The following is a 19,284-nucleotide window of genomic DNA, read 5'->3' on the forward strand; positions in this document are numbered from 1 at the left end:
CTCCCATGGGACACCCACCGCTGAGCCAGCGGTCCCCGCAGACTGTTCCTGCTGGGCCTGTGACCTCAGACAATCCGCACCGGGGCCTGAGGCAGCAGGAGGCCAGGGCGGCCAGGGAGGGGGACACGCCTACCCCCCACCCCCCACGGCCCTGAAGCCTCTTCCCGGAAGATGGATCAGACTGTAAAGGACAGGGTTACCAGCGGACAGTCAGAGTCCCATTGCTCAGAAGTGAGTTCTCACGCTGGAGCGAGTGGGGAGGGGCGGGGCGTGCGGGCTGCGCTCTGTTTGGTAATCAGGCGTCTGCTGATACTCGCTCAGCACTGCGTGAGCCGCCTCCCCTTCTGTGCTCCCACTGAGCGTCCACCCGGGCCTCGGTAGGTGGAGGTGTCCCCTGTGTGTCCCCCCCAGACTGATGAGCACGCTGGGGTGCAGCACCTCGGCAGAGGCTGAGCCTCTGACAGCCAGTGTTTTTCCACCGTGCTTCCGAGGAGCCAGCCAGAGGCTCCCTCTGACGGCGTTTGTTAAACGCTCGGGAAAGTGAAGGGAGGCACTGAGTCCCAGCCCGGCCTGGCAGACTGCGGGGCACGCCTGAACCAGAGAGGAAGGTGCAGACAGGCCTTCGTGGGCCACAAGGACTGTCCCAGCCCCCAGGTCCCAAACGTGAAACAAACGAGCAGAGGGCCCCAGACCCCAGGGTGGCAGGACAAGACTTCAGGCCAGGCCAGGCCAGGCCAGGGGCTGGGGCGGCTGGAGCGCCCGCCTCAAGTGTCAGGGTCTGAGACTGCAGGGTGAAGACAGGCTCCTGGGCTGACTTTTTAAAACCCATTTGTCACATTGACACTAATCCTCTTGTGAACAGTCTCCTGCCCTGAAGCCCTAAGCTGGGGCTGCAGGAGGGGAGGGGGGAGCTGGCTGGGTTTTAAGGAGTCTCAGTGAGGCCAGCAGGGCCTGGAGGCGCCTTCTCAGCGGAGGGGTGTGGAAGGCTCCCAGCCTGAGTCTCACTCCCTCCCTGCTGCCAGCCACTTCACCCCTACCCTCCGGCCCCCCTCTTCTCCCCCCTCTTCCCTCCCCACCCTCCTCTCCCCACTCCGGCCCCCCCACCCTCCTCTCCCCACTCCGGACCCCCCACCCTCCTCTCCCTGCAGCCGGGCCCTTGCCTCCACTTCTTATTGATTTTCATATTTAAGGAAAATCCATTTACTTGATTCAGAGCAACTGAGTCATCACTGTGTTCAGAGGAAAACCACTCACAAAGCAGGCACTTGGCAGAGGCCACTTCTGGGCTGGGCAGGACTGCTTCCCACCTGGGTGGTGCTCTGTCCATGTCCATGCTCACTCTGGCCCCTCCCCTCTGCCGCCCCGTCCTCCCACCTCCTCTCTCAAGAGCCATCACCATGACCACACCTGGTCTGTTTATTCCCCGCCCCCAGCCTGTCCGCACACTAGCACATTTATCCAGACACACTTCACTGATGGAGGTCTGTGACTGGGATGTTTGGAGCAGGGTCAGGGGTCATTATGGTATAACCATAAATGGGGGGAGGGCAATACTGATCGTCCGCCCTGATGGAGAGACTTAACCCTCAAGAAATCCTGGCTTTGACCTTCTTCCACATTCAGCACCCAAGGGACAGCATCTTCTCAACATGACCGGCGTGGCTGGGGGCCCCGTGTCCAGCCTCACCACTGCCCAGAGGGCAGTTCAGCCTCCGACGCTGGTTTGCAAGCCTGTTTCATAATCCTTGGTCCCTGGGCCTAGGAAGGCCAAGGAGCCAGGCTGGCCCACCCAGGGAGCCTTCAAGAAAGGACAGTGCTTCTTCTTAAAGGACCGAGCTCCTCTTTGCAGGCCGAGAGGGCTGTGAGAAGCAATAGAGATTCCAGTTAGCACGTGGCTGAATGCCAAATGGGATGCAGGGCTGTCGGACCCAGACATCAAAACAACAAGCTAGGTTTACTGAGTAGTGCCCACACTGTTCTGAGCGCGTCACCTATAGCGTCACACTGATCCTCCCAGCAACCTTATGAGACGGCAGCTACTATTGCCGCATTTTATAGATGACGAGGCTGCGGTGGTCAGAGGCTGAAGAATCTGCTCAAGTCCTCGCGGCTGGTGAGCAGCAGATTCAGGGCGGGAACCAGGCAATCTGCCCCAAAGCCCACGCTCTGAGCCACTACGCACCCAGGCCAAGGGACTCGCCTCACGTGACCCTCTGAGATAGCCCCCCCCACCAAAAAAAGGGCAGTGCATTCTTTTCACGGGCAAAAACCATCTAAAAGTCCTTTTCTCTGATCAGTTTCACTGCTAGTCCACAGTCTAGTGTTCTGTATCGTCCCCAGACGTCCACAGCCACTGTGACCTGCAGGACTGGATGGGGGTGGGGGGGGGCTCAGGGCTCTTCTGACCCTCATGCCCCTGGCTGATGTTGCCAGTGAAGAATTCTCAGGCCTTCCAGGGAGCCGGCCCCCGGGAAATAAATCAACCTTCCTGTTTGCTGGCTGGAGCTGGCAGAGTCTAGGGTCCCCATCTGCTGGGTCCTCCATCGCACTGCTGTCTTTCTACTCGAGCCCCAAGCCTGCTCCAGCAGCACAGGCCACCTGACCTCCGCTGCCCTCCCTGGGCAGAGCCTGAAGGCCCAGATCGGAGGCAGGGGCGGTAGAGGCCGTGCGCTGTAGAGGTTGCACCAGGCTCTGGCTGAGGACCTCCTTCCAGCCACAGTCTCCACTCTGGTCCTTTCCTCTCCCTTCTTCGCCCCTCCTCCGGGTCCCAGGCCCTGGAGGGAGGAGGGGGGCGGGGTCTAGAGGCGGGAAGAAGTCCCGTGCGTTTTACTGAGCACCTACTATTTGCCCGGCCCTTCCGGGGTCCCCTTCTCCTCTGCACCCGTGCCTCAGCTGAGACACCGTAACAGAAAGGAAGCAAGGGGGCGCAGACAGAAGCGGGTGGGGCAGGTGGCCGACTGCCCCGTCCCCTTTCCGAAGAACTGGGCATGTGTGGGGCCGGGGGCGGCCGGGCCTGGAAGTGGCGGTGGCGGGTCCCCTGGCCAAGGAAAGGCTCAATTGTGCGAAGGCTTCCTGCCCGCCGCCCAGCTCCGCCTTCCCGCGGCCGCGGAGGCGGGACGAAGGCGAAGGCAGGAAAGGGTTATGGGAACAGCTTTCCAATGACAAAGTCTGGAAGGGACGGCGCCTCCGCCCCTCTGCGGGTTAAACTGGCACAGCGCGGGGGGCGGGGGCGGGGGCAGGGCGCTCGGCGGCGCAGCCTCCGCCCCGGCCCGGGAGGCGGCCGGCGTGTGCCTGGGGCAGCGGGTCACCAGGCTCCGCCCCGCCGCCCGGCCGGCCGGGGACGCACTTTGTTCGGGATGCCGCCTCCCTCCGCGTCGTGGGGCCCGGGCAGGCGGCGGCCCTAGCGCCAGGCGGCGGTCGGAGCGCGGACGCCGGGCCCCCGCCTGGGCCGGCCGGCGCGGAGCCCGAGAACTTTCTCCCCGCGGGAGGGCCCGGCCGGCGCGGCGCGGGATGCGCAGCTGGGAGCGGCGGCGGCGCGCACCGCAGGCTCCGGGGCGCAGGCGCGCGGGTGAGTGGCCCGGGCGGGCGCGGGGCCCTGGCGGGCGCGGGGCGGGTTCGAGCCTGACGCTTCCGATTCCGCGAGGCCGGGCCGGCAGGTCCTGCGCGGCCAGGACGGAGCCTGGGGGAGGTGAGCTTGTGCCCGCGGGAGGCGGCGCAGCGGTCACCACCCGGCTGCTAACGGCTTCCCGGGGGGCGGGCTGTGTGTGTGTGTGTGTGTGTGTGTGTGTGTCTGTCTGTCTGTCTGTCTGTCTGTCTGTCTGCACGTCTCTGTGGGGCTGCGCGTCGTGGGGTGCAGGAGCTGACTCGCTAGGGCCCTCCCAACTCCAACCTTTCTGGACCTTCCCGTGCAGTTTAAAGTGTGTTGAGCTCCTGTGATCAGAGACACCGAGGGCTACACACCCTGCCCACATTTTCTCTCCCCATCCCAGCGGAGGGAGCTGAACAGCTGGGCAGGTGAACTTGCCCTGGCGTTCTGGAAAACGCTCACAGGCCCTGGGATGCGCTCAGAAGCGCCCTCCCGCAGTTCCCTGTCCCCGGGGGCTGTCCTCTTGGCGCTCCGAGACAGCTTCCTGGAGGAGCCGGGAGGGAGGGGTGGGGAGAGGTTGATGGACTCCGGAACTCACCTGAGGGCCCCCAGTGCTTGGGCGTCCCGTCTGTGCTCAGGGCCGAAGGAAACTGGTCAGAGGATAAAGGACCGGCCAAGTCCGCAGGGGACAGAGAGGGAGGCAAGAACGGGGAGGTGTGAGTGGTGGGCATTGGGGGCGGTGTGCAGGGTGATGTTCACCCAGCAGAGAGGGTTCCTTGTCCGGGAGCCCAGCATAGGAAAATCAGCTGGCGAGTCAATGGGACTTTGTTAGGACAGCCCAGGGCGCAGCTGGCGCCAGCTTATGGGAGGCTCGGCTCCCCTCCATAACATGCTGTTTATCTGGCTTCCTGTCTCAGTGGCTGGGACACCGTTGGCTAGTTCACATTTAGTGCTGAAAAGCCTGCGGCCTTGTTCAGGCTGCAGAGGCAGAGGCTTTGCGTCTTGTGAGGCTCTTGTTCTCCGAAGTGCCGTCCCCTGCAACGTGCTTATGACGGGGCGGCGGGACGCCACACAAAGAACCCTCCCTGAGCAGGCGGGGCTGCACTGCGGGGACCTGGGCTCCCTTCAGGCCAGGGACACTTGTGACTCCAGCCTACTCATTACTTTGTTTTTAATCCTACTTTGAATTTTGGTTTGTGTGCCTTTGGGATGAAACTGGGAGATGAGACAGCATCCCAGTGACTGGACTTCCTCCCCCGAGTCGAGCTCTGTCGTGGTCCGTGCTCTCCCTGGTGGTTCCTGGGGGAAGTTTTTGATGGGTCTCTGGTTCTGAGTCAGCCTGTGCTGCTCACTCCCTGGATGGTCAGAGAGCCGGTGATTCCTCACTTCTGCACCAAGTGGGGGGCGGGGGACTGGTGCAGCTGGGACAAGGAACACACAAGGCCTTTGTGACCTGTGCCCAGCCTCTAGGGTCTCTTTCCTGAGCTTTCCAGGTGGAACTCCAGAAATGTGTCTGAACCCTCGGGGCTGGGGTACAGTTCTCGCCCTCTGCTTTGTGTTTCTACCCCCTTGTGAACGCCTTCCTGCAAGACACCCAGCGCTTAGCAGGCATTTTATAAATGTTTGCCAAATTCATACAACTGGAAAAACTTAGGTACCACCCAGAGGCCTCCTAACCAACTCTGGTGCCTATTAATTCTTTGGGAATTGTTTGATTTGCCTTCACCCCGTTTTTTCCACCTCAAATCCTGATGCATTATGAGGCTGATCGGCCCAAAGCACGTGGGCCTTTTCTGGGATCTCCGTGGGGAGGACTGGCCTGTGCAAACTGAAAACGGGACTGCTGGTTTTCCTTCCCTTCCCAAACTGGGCCCCTCCCGAGGCCACGGGAGCCTCTGGTATCCACCCAGTGGAAAACCATCGCCTGGAGCAGGAAAGTCTCTTGTCCGTCTTTTAAAATTTGTCTCGTTTCATCTTTCCATTTTCCATCAGTGTCACTTCCCTCTTCTTTGAAAGTTCTTTTGAGTTCTTCAAGGGTTTGGCCTTTAGAAAATCTAGAATGTCTGAGTCAGAAGGCTTTCTTCCCCTCCAGCCCCGCCCTGCCCTCCCCTCAACAGACAAGAGTCAGGGCCCACAGGAGGGGCGAGGGGGTCCGGGCGCGCAGCTGGGGCGCTGCAGGAGCCAGCCCAGCACAGGGCTCCTGGCCCTTCGGCAGATCACCTCCTACGTCGGAAGTCCTCTCTCCCTGGTATTTCCATCCACGGATCTCAGCAGGTGTCACGTAGCTGTTGGCAAGAGAGAGGAACAGATACAAGGTAAGGAGAGCTTCTCTGTGATGCAGCCAGCCACCAGGTCTGCGTCTCTGGACCACGGAGAATGGAGAAGTGTGGTAAACACTTCATCTTTCTGGTCCAAGTCGTAACACAATCCTTAAAAACACTTTTAGTTCCTTCTTCAACTTAAAAAAAAGAACACAAAACACTGCAGCAACTTTTCAAGTGGAACCCCCCACCGCCCGTTAACAGTTCCTGGGCCTGGCCCGTCCCCTCCCCTCCTAGGAAGGCTGACTCAGGCCCAATTTCCTCCAAGGGGCCTGGGGCTGTGCTTCCCAGCTTCCTGTGACTCTTGGGACGTGAAGGGAGGCAGGATGGCCCTGACCCCGGTCACTCTGACCTGCCGGGGGTGGGGGTGGTTCCACTCCCCGTGCGGTCAGCACCCCACCCGCCCCACCAGATCCGTTTGCTCTGCTTGGTTTTAGTAGGAGCTGCGTGGATAGGCATGAAAAATTAAAGGTGCTGGTGCACATGCCAACGCCAAGGACGATTAATAAGGAGATGTTTCCACTTCTAGGGGCCCTGAGACCATTCTGATGGCCGGTCCTCGGGTGCTCCGAACGCTCCCCCGCGTGGGCTGGTTCTCCTCCTCTTTTGCGTTGCTCGCTGCTGGTTTACGGAAACACAGCTGATCTGCGTGTGGCTCGTGTGTGCCTGAGACATTTGCTTGTTAGCTCCTGGGGCTTTTCTGTGTGTGGACCCTGGGGGATTTTCCGTCTGCAGAGTCATGTCAGCTGTGAGTAGAGAGAGTCTGACTTCTTTCCCAACGCGGATGCCTTTTCTTTCTTTTTCTTCCCTGATTGCTCTGGCCTGAGCCTCCAATCCCGTGTGGAGTGGCCGGGAGCTGGCAGCCCACCTTGCTTCTGGTCTTAGAGACCAAGCTTTCAGCCCTTCGCCTCTGCATTTGGCGAAGGCCGAGGGTTGCTCCTAGACGTGCGTGCGGACGCGGAGCCCCCACGGTGCTGTTCCCGCACGAGGGCCTTGGGTTTTGCCGGGAGCCTTGTCTCTGCCAGCTGGGGGCGCCGTGTGTCGTGGTGCGCTGTGCTGCCTGTTTTCCTTGTGCTGAAATGCCCTTGACTTCCTGGGCAGAATCCCTCCCTCTGAAAGCTTGTCTTTAAAATACACAGTTTCATTTCTTTTATTTAAAAAAGTGCAGAAAATGTGTGAAGTGCTAAAACATCCTGTAGTTGGGCGGTTGATGCACATGTATTTTTCTTTAAGGTCACTGCACTTTAAACATTAAAAAAAATATTGTGGTAAAATGTCTATAACGTAGAATTGGCTGCTTAAGTCCCTTCATGTGCACAGCTCGGTGGCACAGAGTGCACCCGCAGGGCTGTGTCACCGCGTCACCGTCCTGCTCCAGAACCTCGTCATCCTCTCAGACTGAACTCTGTCCTGTTACACAGTCGCTCCCCGCCCCCTCCCCTGTGCCCCAGCCTCGAACCACCACCCACCTTCAGTCTCTGTGAGTTTGTGAAACCTCTGCCGTAACTAGAAAAGCCAGGACTCTGAGGCTTTGAAGGGTTAAAGGACCTCAAGCCGCACTGAAAGGAGACATCTTAGAAGGATTTTGACTCAGATCTTCTTGGCTTACAAACACTCCCTTGGCCACCGCCCCCACGTCAGAGATGTCTGACCAGCCCAGGGGTAGACGCGAGCTGACTCGGGGCTCGGGGGGCACCGGCGGCCCCAGCGTGAGCTGCGTGTCTCCGGCTCCGTGGTTCAGTCTCAACGGCGCGCTGGGGTCTGCTGAGAGCTCCGGGAAGGCGCCGGTTCGGGGGCCCAGCCCGAGAGTCAGCTTCGGTTGGCTGGGATGGCAGCTCCGGGCTCTGTTTTAAAAGCTCCCTCAGTGAGTCTGTAGCGCTGGGAGGGTCCCAACTACTCGGTGGACCCCTTGGCTGGTCACCACCTTCAGTGACGCAGTTCCCTCGCCACTGAGTGACCCGCTTCCCATCCCTCCTCTGATGTTAACTTGTAAGTAGAACGGATGCCAACTTCGTGGAATTAAACCTTCAAAGTTGGAAAGAGCCGTGACTGTCATGGCGCCCTGTTTCCTCTTCAGAGACAGCAGCCCCTCTGAAACGTGCCCTTGGGGCCTTCCTTCTTGGGCCCCGCCGGTGCTGGGGACCCCCAGCATCTTGGCCCGTGCTGGGATGCTCTCGTCCGTCAAGGCTTCTCCTGTGTTAGTCTCGGGGTGTGACGGCCGCCCTTTGGTGAAGACACCAGCGGGCGGTGGGTGTCACCAAGCGACAAAGCGGGGGGTCAGCAGTCCACCGCGCGGAGCAGTGCCGCTGCCTGCGGTGACGGCCCTCCGCGTCTGGAGACCGCCCCAGGCGCCGCCCCGTTTCTTCCTCTGCCCTCAGCAGCCCTGTCTCCTCCAGGTCTTCCTCGCTGATGTGTTCTCGCGTGTTTCTTGAGAAGACGGGTGATACGTCATAGGCAGAGTCTGGACCATGAAACGAGCCAGGTCTGGGCTTAAGGTTCAGATCTTGACTCTGCACGTAAAGTCCTTGGCCCACAATGAATGTCCAGGAAATACTGTTGAAATCACTTTCTCCCCCTGGCATCAGCAGTGCCATCCGTGGGACCTGGGGCAGCCAGCAGACCTCGCGGAGACCCCGCTTCTGTCCCGGGAAGGGCTGAATGAAAATGCCTTACTCATAACACGTGCTCCCCCACTTTCGTGACCCCCGCCTTCCTCCTTCCCCCGCCCTCCTCCTTCCCCCGCCCCAGGGATCCCGGCCACCCGGCCAGCTTGGGAAGCTTGGATTGGACCTTGCAGGACTGTGGAGCCTGACTGGCCCCTGGGGTGCTCAGGGTGAGAACCCCCGTCGCCCCCCGTTGTAGGGATCGCCTGCAGCACAAGCCGTGGTCCACCTCCGTCCGAATGCATCGTGTGCAGTGTGGGAGGCGGCCCCTGGTCCCGAGCTCCCCGGCACAGACCTTCGGTGGGCAGATCGCCGTTACCAGCTGGGCACAGCAGCTCTCTCTCCAGCTCGTGGACCGCCTGCGGCAGGCGTCGAGTAGGGGCATGGAGGAAGAAAGCAGGGGAAGTCCCACAGCATCTTTTGCTTTTTACTGTTCACGTCGCCTGGTGCTCTTTGGGTGTCCCCTCGCTTTTCGCAGACTTCCAGCAGAGCGCAGACTAGGTCCCGCAGATGACTGCCGACGCTGGTCACCGGTGCCTCTTTTCCCAGCTCATTGGTGCAGATAATTGAGTTGACTGGGCAGGAGTCTCCGGGTTCTGGGAGCTGCTAAGATACCAACTGTCCTGTCTGCTCTCCTTTCAACAAAGGAGACAGCTGACCCCGGGGGAGGAGCCCCAGCTGGGACCCAGTTCCGCCTGTCCCTTGTTGGGGGAGGTTCTGGGTCCCTGCCCCCCTCCCCAGCACCGCCACACCGCGCACGCCCTCCCCGCTCAGGGCAGGGTGGCATCATAGGGGCTTCGCACGGCGTCGGCAGAGCCACCCCCTCACCAGGGGGACGGTGGCAGCTGTGGGGTCGGGGCGGCACCTGAATCCCCAGGGAGGGGAGAGTCTCCGCGACAGGAAGCTGCTTCCGACGTTGAACGTTTTCTCCCCGTGATGTTGTATTTTGAAAAAACATCAAGTCGGTGGAGGAGGTCAGTGACGCGTAAATGTCTGGATTCACTGATGGGTAACGTTTTGCTGCGACACCGTCTCTCTCTCTCCACATACGTGTATGTACTAGAACTTTCCTGAGCCATTTGAAAATAACCTGCTGACACGGTCATGCGTAACCCCTAAATGCTTCCCGTGCGTTTCCTAAGAGCAAGGGCCCACAGCCCACAGCCCCAGTCCCAGCTGGCGACACTGAGTGTGACAGAACTAGTTAGCAAATGGGCCACATTCAGACTCCCCAGTTGTTCCCCAAATACCCGCTAGGGAGCCGTGCTGTGGCTGAGCTGCAGTTTCCAACCCCAGAAAGAGGGGGTGGAGGTCGTGACCCTGTAAATTGGGACAGGGGTACCAGGATGAGCCGTCACTGTGGTTCCAGGCTGTGCGTCCTGGGACAGCCAGAGACAAAGAAGATCTTACACTCACGGAAAGCCTTCTCAGTGTCACTCACAGCCCTTGTGCCCTCCTCGCCTCGGGAGGCATGGGGACCTGCTCGGCTGTCCCTGCTTACAGATGAGGAGAGTGAGGTTGGGGCCCTCCGAGGCTGGTATCAGACGATGTTCACGCGGTTCAGACGCTGCAGGTGGCCTGTGCTGGTCTCTGGAAGCCGGCTCAGCGTGGCTGTGGCTGCCAGGCGGACTGCAACAAAGAATACAGTGTTGTGTGACTGAGGGGGGTCTCTGGGACCCTCGTCTTGTCAGGGGGTTCAAAGTGTCCCCAAACAAGAATCCCAGACTCGAGATCATAGGTGCAAAATAACCAATGAGAGGAGTGAAAATCCAATGTTGTGGGAGGAAGTGGAGGCAAAGAGAGATTCTTGCTTTCAGCTCTTTTGTCGGGAAATAACAGGCAATGTCTAAAGGCGACAAGGCAGGGAGTCGTGCGGTCAGCGCGTTATCTGGCACTGTGGGCTAACCGTGCAGGAACTGGTAACCGCGGGCTCTTTGGGCAGCAGGAGGGGCCGGCAGAGGGGGCGTCACAGGGTCTCTGACCCGCGTGGTGGCGGCCCCCGTCAGCGTGGTGAGGCAGGCAGGTTTGAATTCAGATGTTTCGACGTGTGGACGCAGAGGAGGGGCAGGGCAGAGGGCCGGGCGCGGCCTGCAGCACTGAGCCCAGCCCGAGCAGGCCAGCTTGGCTTCCCTGGACAGAGCCCCAGGACACAGTGCACCCCGGAGGGTGCGCCGCACCCTCCACCGCAAAGGAAGCGTTGATATTTTTGTCGTAAAAATTTTTAAAAACTTTCCAAAGTATTTGGACTTCGGCAGTTCGTTTCTTAATAATTTAATCTTGGCTATTTCTCAGTAATCCTGAACGCAGACAGACGTTATTCCAAAGTGAGAAACAGTTTACCTGCCAGTTACTTTCAAATATAACCCACTTTATGAAAAGTAAAGGTAATTATCGATACAGCTGATACGCAGTTACGTTTGACAGACACAGTCACCTTGGCCAGCTTCAGTTCTGTGCTTGTATTTTGTGTTTTGGAACCCAGAACATTTTCTTGCGGGCCTCAGAAGGGCTCCTCGGCCCTGGGCCTTCTGTCTGGAAACAGGTGGGGCGGGTTGAGTGCAGAGGTAGTCCTGGGGGATGTGCGGGCGGGGGTGGGACCCACACCGCTCAGGGCAGTCATGGCCTGAGCCCGGAAGCGGAGCTGAGCCTGACAGGAGTCCCAGGTCCCAAATCCCACCTCCTGCCCCTCCTGAGGTCTGTACTGCGGAAGCTCCTCTGGTTTAGGGAACAGCCGTCACTGACGACTTCACAGCCAACATCTCATTTTCTCCTTGTGGCAATGCTACCAGGTGGCAGGACAGACGTTCCCCTTTCTACAGCTGGTGAAATCGGGACTCAGAGAGGGTAGGCAACTTGCCCAAAGCCACACAGCTTCAGGGAGTCAGGTGGGAACTCGGGCCTCTGGCTCCTGATCTTTGCCTCTCAAGGCTCCCCACAGCCTGGACGCACAGGTGCACAGCCTTTTTAATGGCCCGTGGGCCTGAACGACAGGCGTCACATCGGTTACCCAAATGCAGAAATCACAGTGGGTTTTTGTGAGTAACTTTGCTGTGGCGTTTGTGTTGACGAGTCCTTCAGATTTGCCTTTCAAGAAAAGCTACGTGAAGGTGCGTCCCCGACGTCGTCATGGCTGCAGGCGTCACCCAGTCAGTCCGAGCGACACTGAACGTGTTACAGGTTGCGTTCTGGCTCTCTCCTCAGAGATGAAATTAAGTGCCTTTTGCCTGAATGCAGGCCTGTGTTAGTCTGGCAAAACACTGAGACTTGCTTCTTAGCTGTTCGGGGTGAGTACGCCCCCGCGACAGTTTACACGTCTCCCGTGGAATCACCCTGACTCTGCTGTGCCCTAGCTCCCCACCCAGGGTCGTCGCCCAGACGCTCCTTTAAGGCCCCATCACACCTCTGAGTCATCGCCTCACTTCCTCTTGCTGGCTACAGACAGGAATCGGAGGCCACTAGGGAGGCCCAGAAAGTGACCGCAGGGTTGGAGCGGCCGTGGGAAGAGGGTGGGAAGGGCCCCTGCTGAGCCCCACAGAGGCCGGGACACTCCCACCCACGTCCAGTCGCAGACAAAGGACTCCGTGTCGGGGATGCCGGCTTGGGGCTGGCATGCCAACGTGTCTGGGAGCGGCCGCCCAGGGCACAGAAGAGCCCAGTGGGCCACGCTCGGTGGGATGTGGGGCTGGAAGTGGCCTCGCTAGGTCCTGGCCCAGATGAGGGCTCAGGAAACGCTTGGTCTTGATTCCTCGAGGGAAGGGGTAGCTCGTCCATAAGCTGAGGGCCAGGTAGCCAGGGCGTCCTCCCCCTCTCCTGCTCATGGCGCTGAGTCTCCCCGCAGGTGAGAGCCCATCTGCTGCCCCCCAGCCACTCGCTGGCCCGGGGTCCCTGGGGCAGGAGACGTGGAGGAACGTGTGGGCTTCAGAGTCAGCCCTGGCCCCTGCCACCCCTGGGCTTCCGTCTCATCATCTGTGGGATGGAAACAGTCAGTCCTGCCCCAGAGGGTGTCACAAGCCGCCTGGCGTGGAGCAGATGCTGGTCACCACCGTCGTTCTCCATCCGGGCACCCCCCGGATCAGGCACCCCGCAGCTCGCTGCCCCTGGTCCTTGGAGGTACATGCGGGCTGGGCCAGTGACGGAGCCAGCGCAAACGTTCAGCTCCCCAGTCCTGCAGACCTCACTTCTGGGGGGCTCATCCCTGAAGGGGTGTTTGTATGCCAGTCAGGGGGTGCTTCCCTGCTGGGGGTCCGACGGACGAGGAGGCAGTGGTACGGGCTGTGAGACATACGAGCCCCCCGGGCCCCACTGGGCTCCAGGCTGCAGGCCTCTGGGGGCTGTTGGGCAAGGCCTGCCTGTCATCTGGCCAAGCTGCGTTTCCAGGGCGTTGTGAGCTGCCCCAGCTTCTGGGGGAGGGGCCGCAGATGTGGCCCAGGCGAAGTCCTCGGGCAGGCGGGAGGTTAGAAGTGCTGAGCTCGAGCCCCAGGAGCCGCGGTGCAGCTGGGGCCGCCGCGCCTCCGTCTCCCTGGCAGTCGGGCACCAGGGAGGGCTCGGCCCGGAGGCCTTCGAGGCGAGGCGGAAGGCAGGCCTGATTTGTGAGCCGGGAGGAGCCGCGCTCGCTGGCCCATAGACAGGAGCTGGTTCCCTGTTTGCTTCCATCTGCCTCTTTGTAGAGAGACCTGGGCGGTTGCCTGGAGCAGCCAGGGATGGACACAGCCGAGCAAGCTCCAGTCTAAGAGCAGCAGCAGGAGGCTGTCCCCGCCGTCCAGCACCTGTACGCCGGCCCCGCGCTGGCCTCCCCTCCAGCCCCGAGGGCGGGAATCCTTCCTGTCCTGCCGTGTTTTAATTGAGGTTTGAGTTACAGGGAAGTGCACAAACCCTAAGTGTCCAGTGTGAAGTGTGCTTAATACATGAACATGCCTTCGTAACCACTCCCCGATCAGATACAGAACACTCCCTCAGCCCAGAGTTTCCTCCTGTCCCCCCCATGCCTGTCAGCGCCCCTCCCGCCTCCATCTTTCTGACGTTCATCACCCGGATCCCTGGTGCCTGTTCCTGAACGTCGGACACGCGGGGTCGTGTGGTGGGTTCTGCTCTGTGTCCGCGTCCTCCGCTCCGGGTACCGTCTCTGAGACTCGTCCATGTTGAAGGATGTAGTTCGTGCCTTTTAACTTCTGACGTTCGGATGAGCCAGTCTGTGCACCGGGCGGGGGCTCTTGCCCCTTCTCACTGCCCCAGGCCCGCCTCCCCGCACCAGGAGGGTCTCTGAGGGGGTTTGGAGAGTGAAGATAAGCTGGAATGCTCTGGGGTCGGCAGTGTCTCCTCATTGTGCCCAGACCACCTCCTGTTTCATGGCTCCCTGTGTGTGGACACTGTGTCTTCATGGACTGGGAGCCACCTTTTCCTCCCAGAATAGAAAGTTCAGAGCACTGGACACAGGAGTGTCGGCCCTGCAGGTGGGGACAGGGAGGTGCGGGCGGGACTTTAGCCAGAGGCTCCAAGGGGCGTCTGACCGAGCGCCCGTAGCTCCAGGTGGGCTCTGGTCACTGGAGGGACCCCAGCACCTGTTCCGAACCTGGCACGGTGGGCTTCCGAGAGCAGGTACTGAGTGGACTGGTGGACTGCAAGAGGGGAGCCCGGCAGCAGGTGGGCTGTCCAGGCGAGGGCAGGCCTGCGGGGAAGGCAGGGCAGAGTGGCTGGGAAGCCGTGGGAGAGACACGCAGAGAGGGGACTCAAGGAGGTGCGCGGGCTTCCTGGAAGAGCCTGCTGCTCCTCAGTGTGGAGCCGGTGACACGTCTGACCTCCCTTAGTCTCAGAGTCCTCAGCCGGCAAAGAGGTACCGCAGCACGTGTCCATCTGCCAGACCCGTTGCAACAAAGCACTGCAAATGGGCGGCTTACAGCAGCAGAAACTGATTGTCTCGGTTCTGGGAGCTGGAAGTCCGAGCTCACGGTGTCGGCAGGGCCACGCCCCCACTAGACCTGCAGGGGAGGGTCCTTCCTGCTTCTTCCGGCGCCTGGTGTTGCCGGCAGCCCTTGGCGGCTGGACACATCGCCCCAGTCTCTGCATCCATCGTCGCGAGGCCGTCGTCCCCCTGCGGTCCTCTCTTGTCCCCCCGTGGGCATCTGTGCCCGCATTTCCTCCTCTAATGACACCCAGCTCGTAAGGCCAGCCCTACCCCAGGGTGACCTCACCTGAACTAAAGGCATCTGTCGCGACCCCGTTTCCAAGCGAGGTCACAGCCTGCGATGGTTAGTGTTTCTTTTTCTGATGACACAGTTCAACCCCTAGCGTACCACCTGCCTCGTGAGGTGGGACGAGACAGGGCACGCGAGGCCCTTTGTAACCGCCGTGAGCTGGGCCAGCGTCCGGGCGGTTCTGGCTGAGAGGCCTGCTTCGACTCCGCGTGTGCCCTTGTTCAGATGTGCCCCCTTTCTGAGGCTCTGTTTCCTCATCAGATTTGGTCTCTAGGTTCTTCTCCAGATTGAAATCCTGTAGCTCTTTGCCTCTGGGGTCCTGAGAGTTCAAGTCTGGGGACCTGAGGGAGGTGTGGGGTCACTGGCAGGTGCGGGGGAGCTGGGGGCGGCCAGTGCCTCTCATCCTGCCCCTTGTTTGGGAGCCCAGCTTCCTTCCTCTGGCGGCCGGGACCCTGGCAAGTCCTGAGCACCTCTGTCTGCACCCCTGGGCTGAGGGCCCTCACCTCGTGAGGCCTGGAAGGAGGGAGGCCTGCTATAAATAACACTCCAATCAGAAGCCCCTCTCCCTGTGCAGGAAACACAGCAGCCGAGGGGCAGGAAAAAGGTGTTTCCGAAAGAGAGGCCAGAAGAGGAAGAGGCTCCTGGGGATCCAGGGGCCAGATGGGTCCCTGGTGCTGGAGGAAAGACCCTGCAGAGATGGCCGGGCAAGGGTCAGTGGGCGGCCTAGGGCCAGCTCAGGGGCTGGCGCGTGGCTCCGCCTGCGGTCTGTGTTCATGCAAACAGCCAGTGGAAAAGGCCCAGGAGGGGTTTGGGCTGGGAGACGGGATTTCAGGCTGAGAGCGAGGAACGAAAGTGCCACGTTCACTCACCGTCACTCAGTCACTCACGGAACACCTGCCACAGCCTGGGACTGTGCTGGGCACGGGACAGGGGGTCCAGGGCTCGGTTAGGAAGGATGGTCCGGTTGTAGTAAGTGCCACGGGGGGGCTCAGGGCGGTGGAGGACAGAGGAGGGAATCGTAGCCGCTGGGCGGGGGCCCGAGGGGAGGCCTCCTGGGAAGTGGGTCCCATCGGCTCCAGGTCTGAGTCAGGCAGAGTGGGTGTGAAGGGGGCTGGGGCGTTCCAGGCTGGGGTAAGGAGCCCCCAGACTCTTCCCCTCTGCTCTCCGGGCCCAGCCTTCGTCCGGGAGGGGTCCCAGGGTAGCCCTTGCCCCCTCCACAGACTCTAGGCCCCTCCCAGGGGTCCCCCTACTGACCGGCTGAGAGCACTGGCCTCACTCTCCTGTGTGAAGACACGTTAGGGTCTCAGGTGCCATCTCCTTAAAGAGCCCAAGAAAATCTTCAGTGCCCCCGAAAGACAGGCTTGACTCTGTCGGGGCCTCTGCAGGGGCAGACGTAACAGTCCTGATGCGTGGGCTCTGGACGTGTGGGCTGCGGCTCAGGGGCCCCGCCAGGCCTTGATTTCAGGACATTGACTCTCCACTGGGTGGCCCCTGGCATCAGCCCGAGGTTGGGGGGGACCAGGTCAGAAATCGCCCAGCCCTTCCCAGGATGCCCGCCTGAAGCCTCCTTGCTGGTGACCAGACGTTCAGGGACCCTTCTTGGTCCGAGGCCCTCCTTGCCCGCACCACTTAGGCTGGAAGGAATGAGCGCTTAAAGCCGGGGAACGACTGGCTGGGCTGCAGTCCCTTTGCTGGAGTGACGCTGGGTACTAAGTGTCCAGTGTGGGTTTTGTTCCAGTCGGAGTGGACGGGTGAAGAGGAACAGGGCGCTGCGTCTTCACATCTGTGCGGGTCTGGGGTTCGCAGGGCGAGGAGGAAAGGCCTCCTGGGGGCCCTGGAGGGGCTGTGAGGTGGGCATAGAGCCCTGTGGGAGGGCGGGAGGGTGAGGAGGGTGGGGCAGCTGGGGGCCTAGCCACGGCCGCCTGCTAGTCAGAGGACGCTGTGCAGACGCCATGTCCCTCAGTGCCCTCATCTGTAACGGGATCATCTTAAACTAGCTTGTTGGACTGGTGGAGGATGGGGTGAGCTCACCCACGTAAGGCACCCAGCAGGGCGTGGGGCCCGGCCTCCGGGGCAGAGTTCCCTCTGTAACCCGGGCTGTTCAGTCTGTGCAGGCAGGCCTGCGGGAGGCGTCCATGAGCTGGCGACGATAAAGTGCTGGTGGGAGCGGGTGCCCGGGAGATCTTGCCTTCTACCCACCACCTCCCGCCTGGGGAAGTTCCTGGTCAATAGGAGAGACTGGCCGAATGTAGGGGAGGCTGAGGCCCCGGGAGAGCCTGGAGCAGGGCTTCAGGGCAGGCGATGGGGCAGGTGTGCCTGCTGGGGACTCTCTGGGGCAGGAGTGTGTGAGAGGGAGGCCCGGCCACCCAGGAGCTGTGGAAGGTCACCTCCCTCCTGGCTGGGTTCCTTTCATGCGCCCTCGGGAGCAGACAGACCACTGGGCGGGGCCCAGTGCCACCCCCCCAGTAGGTGCTCAGTGAAGGCCGGCCACACAGAGCATCCTGGGAGCCCGAGGGAGGACGGGTCGCCCTTTGTCTGCAGGTCCCTGCATCCTCCCGTTGCCGCCACCAGAGGGCGCCGTCACCCAGCAGAAGCCAGTCCCACGCCCTGGTGGTGCGGGCAGCCGCGGGCAGCTCTGCGCCTTGGGGGCTGGGAGGCAGGCCCGGCGCCACCCCCTCCTTTCCGGGCTGGAGGAAAGTCTGGGGGCAGCTCTGGAGCTGCTGTAGGGGGTGGGCCAGCAGGGAGGTCCGGCAGCACAAGCCGGCAGCCTGACTCCGGGCGGCTGTGTTGTCTCCGTTTTCTGGGCACTGTCAACACTTCTCTTACTCTCGATTGTGTTCCGTCCACCACTCCCCACCCTCCATCAAACAGCAACGTGTTGGCTTCATTTAGTCTTTATTTTCAGAGCGAAAAGCCCGTCAGGGATCTGGGGGACCCCGTGTGGAACAGGCTACGGTGCTCTTGGCTGGGGCAAAGGTCAGAGACTTTCTGGCCAGGCTCCTTCCAAATTTCCACCCTTTGGGGTTCTGAGGCCCTTTCGTCAGGGCCAGACCTCCCCCCACCATCAGCACAGCCCCTGCCCAACCAGGACCCTTGCCCAGTGCAGAAGGGCCCAGCCCTGGCCGTCCTGGGCCAGCGCCCTGCAGGCAGGAGTCCGGTGACCCTGCATCTGGGGTGGTTTGGGTGCCCGAGGACAACACATCCAGAGTGAGGCGGGGGGTGGGCCGGGATGGGCACTGGGCCTGGGTCCTTGGCCCCATGGCAGTCCCTTAGGGGCAGGGACTCACAGAAAACCTGCCTCCCGGTCCTTCAGGGCCCAGGTCACTGTCCCATGGAGGGAACCGAGGTTTCCACAGTCTGGATCTGTTGCATGGGTAGCTTTGCTGGTTCCCCTCCCCAAAGAGCCCTTTCCGGGGACAGAGGGTCTGCGGGTAGCTCCGGGGCCCGTGTCCTGAGCCCTGAGGCCAGGCAGCTGTTCCAGGACAGCCCCAGGGGCACACAATGGAGAGTGGTCACCACTGCTGCAGGCTCCCCATCTGCTCCCAGGGTCATTTCCTCCAGCGGTCCTGAGCAGGGCGTCCACTTGGAGACTGGCTCCAGGCTGGGGCACTCTGACCCCCATGTATCTGCCTTGAGCCGCGGAGCCTCTAGGGTGTGCGAGCTCCCAGGGGACAGGACCTGCGGGGAGGACAAGCTCTGCCCCGAGTCCGCCTCTTTGTTTTAAAGAGACAGTGTCAGCAGTCCCCTTCCTGCTGGGACAGTGGGACGTTGTCGATCAGCTGCCCTACGTGTAGTGACCGTTCAGTGTTGTGGGAGCGGCCGGGTGTGAGTGGAAGGAGCAGTAGGTCCAGCCTCGGGGCCGACGGGGCGGCAGGTGAACCGGCTGGCCCGGCACTCAGCGGCTACGCTGGCGCCGGGCGTGGGCAGGCGCAGGCCGGGGCTGAGTCTCAGTTCTGCTGCTTCCCAGCGGGGCAGCTAGCCTCCGTGCTTCGTCCCCTGGCTGTAAGTGAGTTTGTTGTGAGGGAGGTTAGCCTGCAGAGGGACCGGCATGTGACCGGCCCTGCAGGGAGGTTGGCGGGACTGTCCGTCTTCCGCGTCTCCGGGTTTTCCTTCTGAGTCTTTCCCCCCAGCCGACATTGGGAACATCCAAGGACAGAGCTGTTTGCATCAGGCTGGCGGCTCCTCGGGGCCGGGGCCGGGCTGTGGCTCCCGCGTCAGCTTGGGATTTCCTGGAGGTGAGGGCTGTCTCCCCGCGTCCTTGGCCTCTGTGAACTTGGCAGCCGTGCTCGCCCATCAGACTGGGGCGCCCTGAAGGCGGGGCTGCGATTCCTTCTGTGCCCTCAGACGGGGGGCGAGAGCATCAAGGTCGGAGCAGAGGCACCTGCGGGTGAAGAGCGTTTAAGTTAGGGTCATCCGTCGGCCCAGGAGGACAGGCAGCCGAGGCCGTGAGCTTGGTGGGCGCCGAGTGTGCTTCCCTAAGGCCGAGCCTGCCTCTGGACCCTGGTGCTGGGAACTTACTGGCA

General features: G+C 61.4%; 1 protein-coding gene across 3 annotated transcripts in view; it reads left to right on the forward strand.

The window, feature by feature from the left end:
- Positions 1–3,406: 3,406 nt before the first annotated feature.
- Positions 3,407–19,284, forward strand: part of NAV1 (neuron navigator 1) — a 205,829-nt gene continuing 189,951 nt past the window's right edge. Inside the window, exon 1 of one of the 3 annotated variants that reach the window (XM_064477319.1) lies at positions 3,407–3,568. The gene's annotated coding sequence lies outside the window, so the exon portion shown is untranslated. Of the gene's footprint in view, positions 3,569–3,672; positions 3,689–19,284 lie in introns of those variants that run through there. The other 2 variants (XM_064477314.1, XM_064477318.1) reach the window with 2 other exon arrangements.

This window comes from Camelus dromedarius, chromosome 21 (assembly GCF_036321535.1).
Source record: "Camelus dromedarius isolate mCamDro1 chromosome 21, mCamDro1.pat, whole genome shotgun sequence".
NCBI classification, from domain to species: Eukaryota; Metazoa; Chordata; class Mammalia; order Artiodactyla; family Camelidae; genus Camelus; species Camelus dromedarius.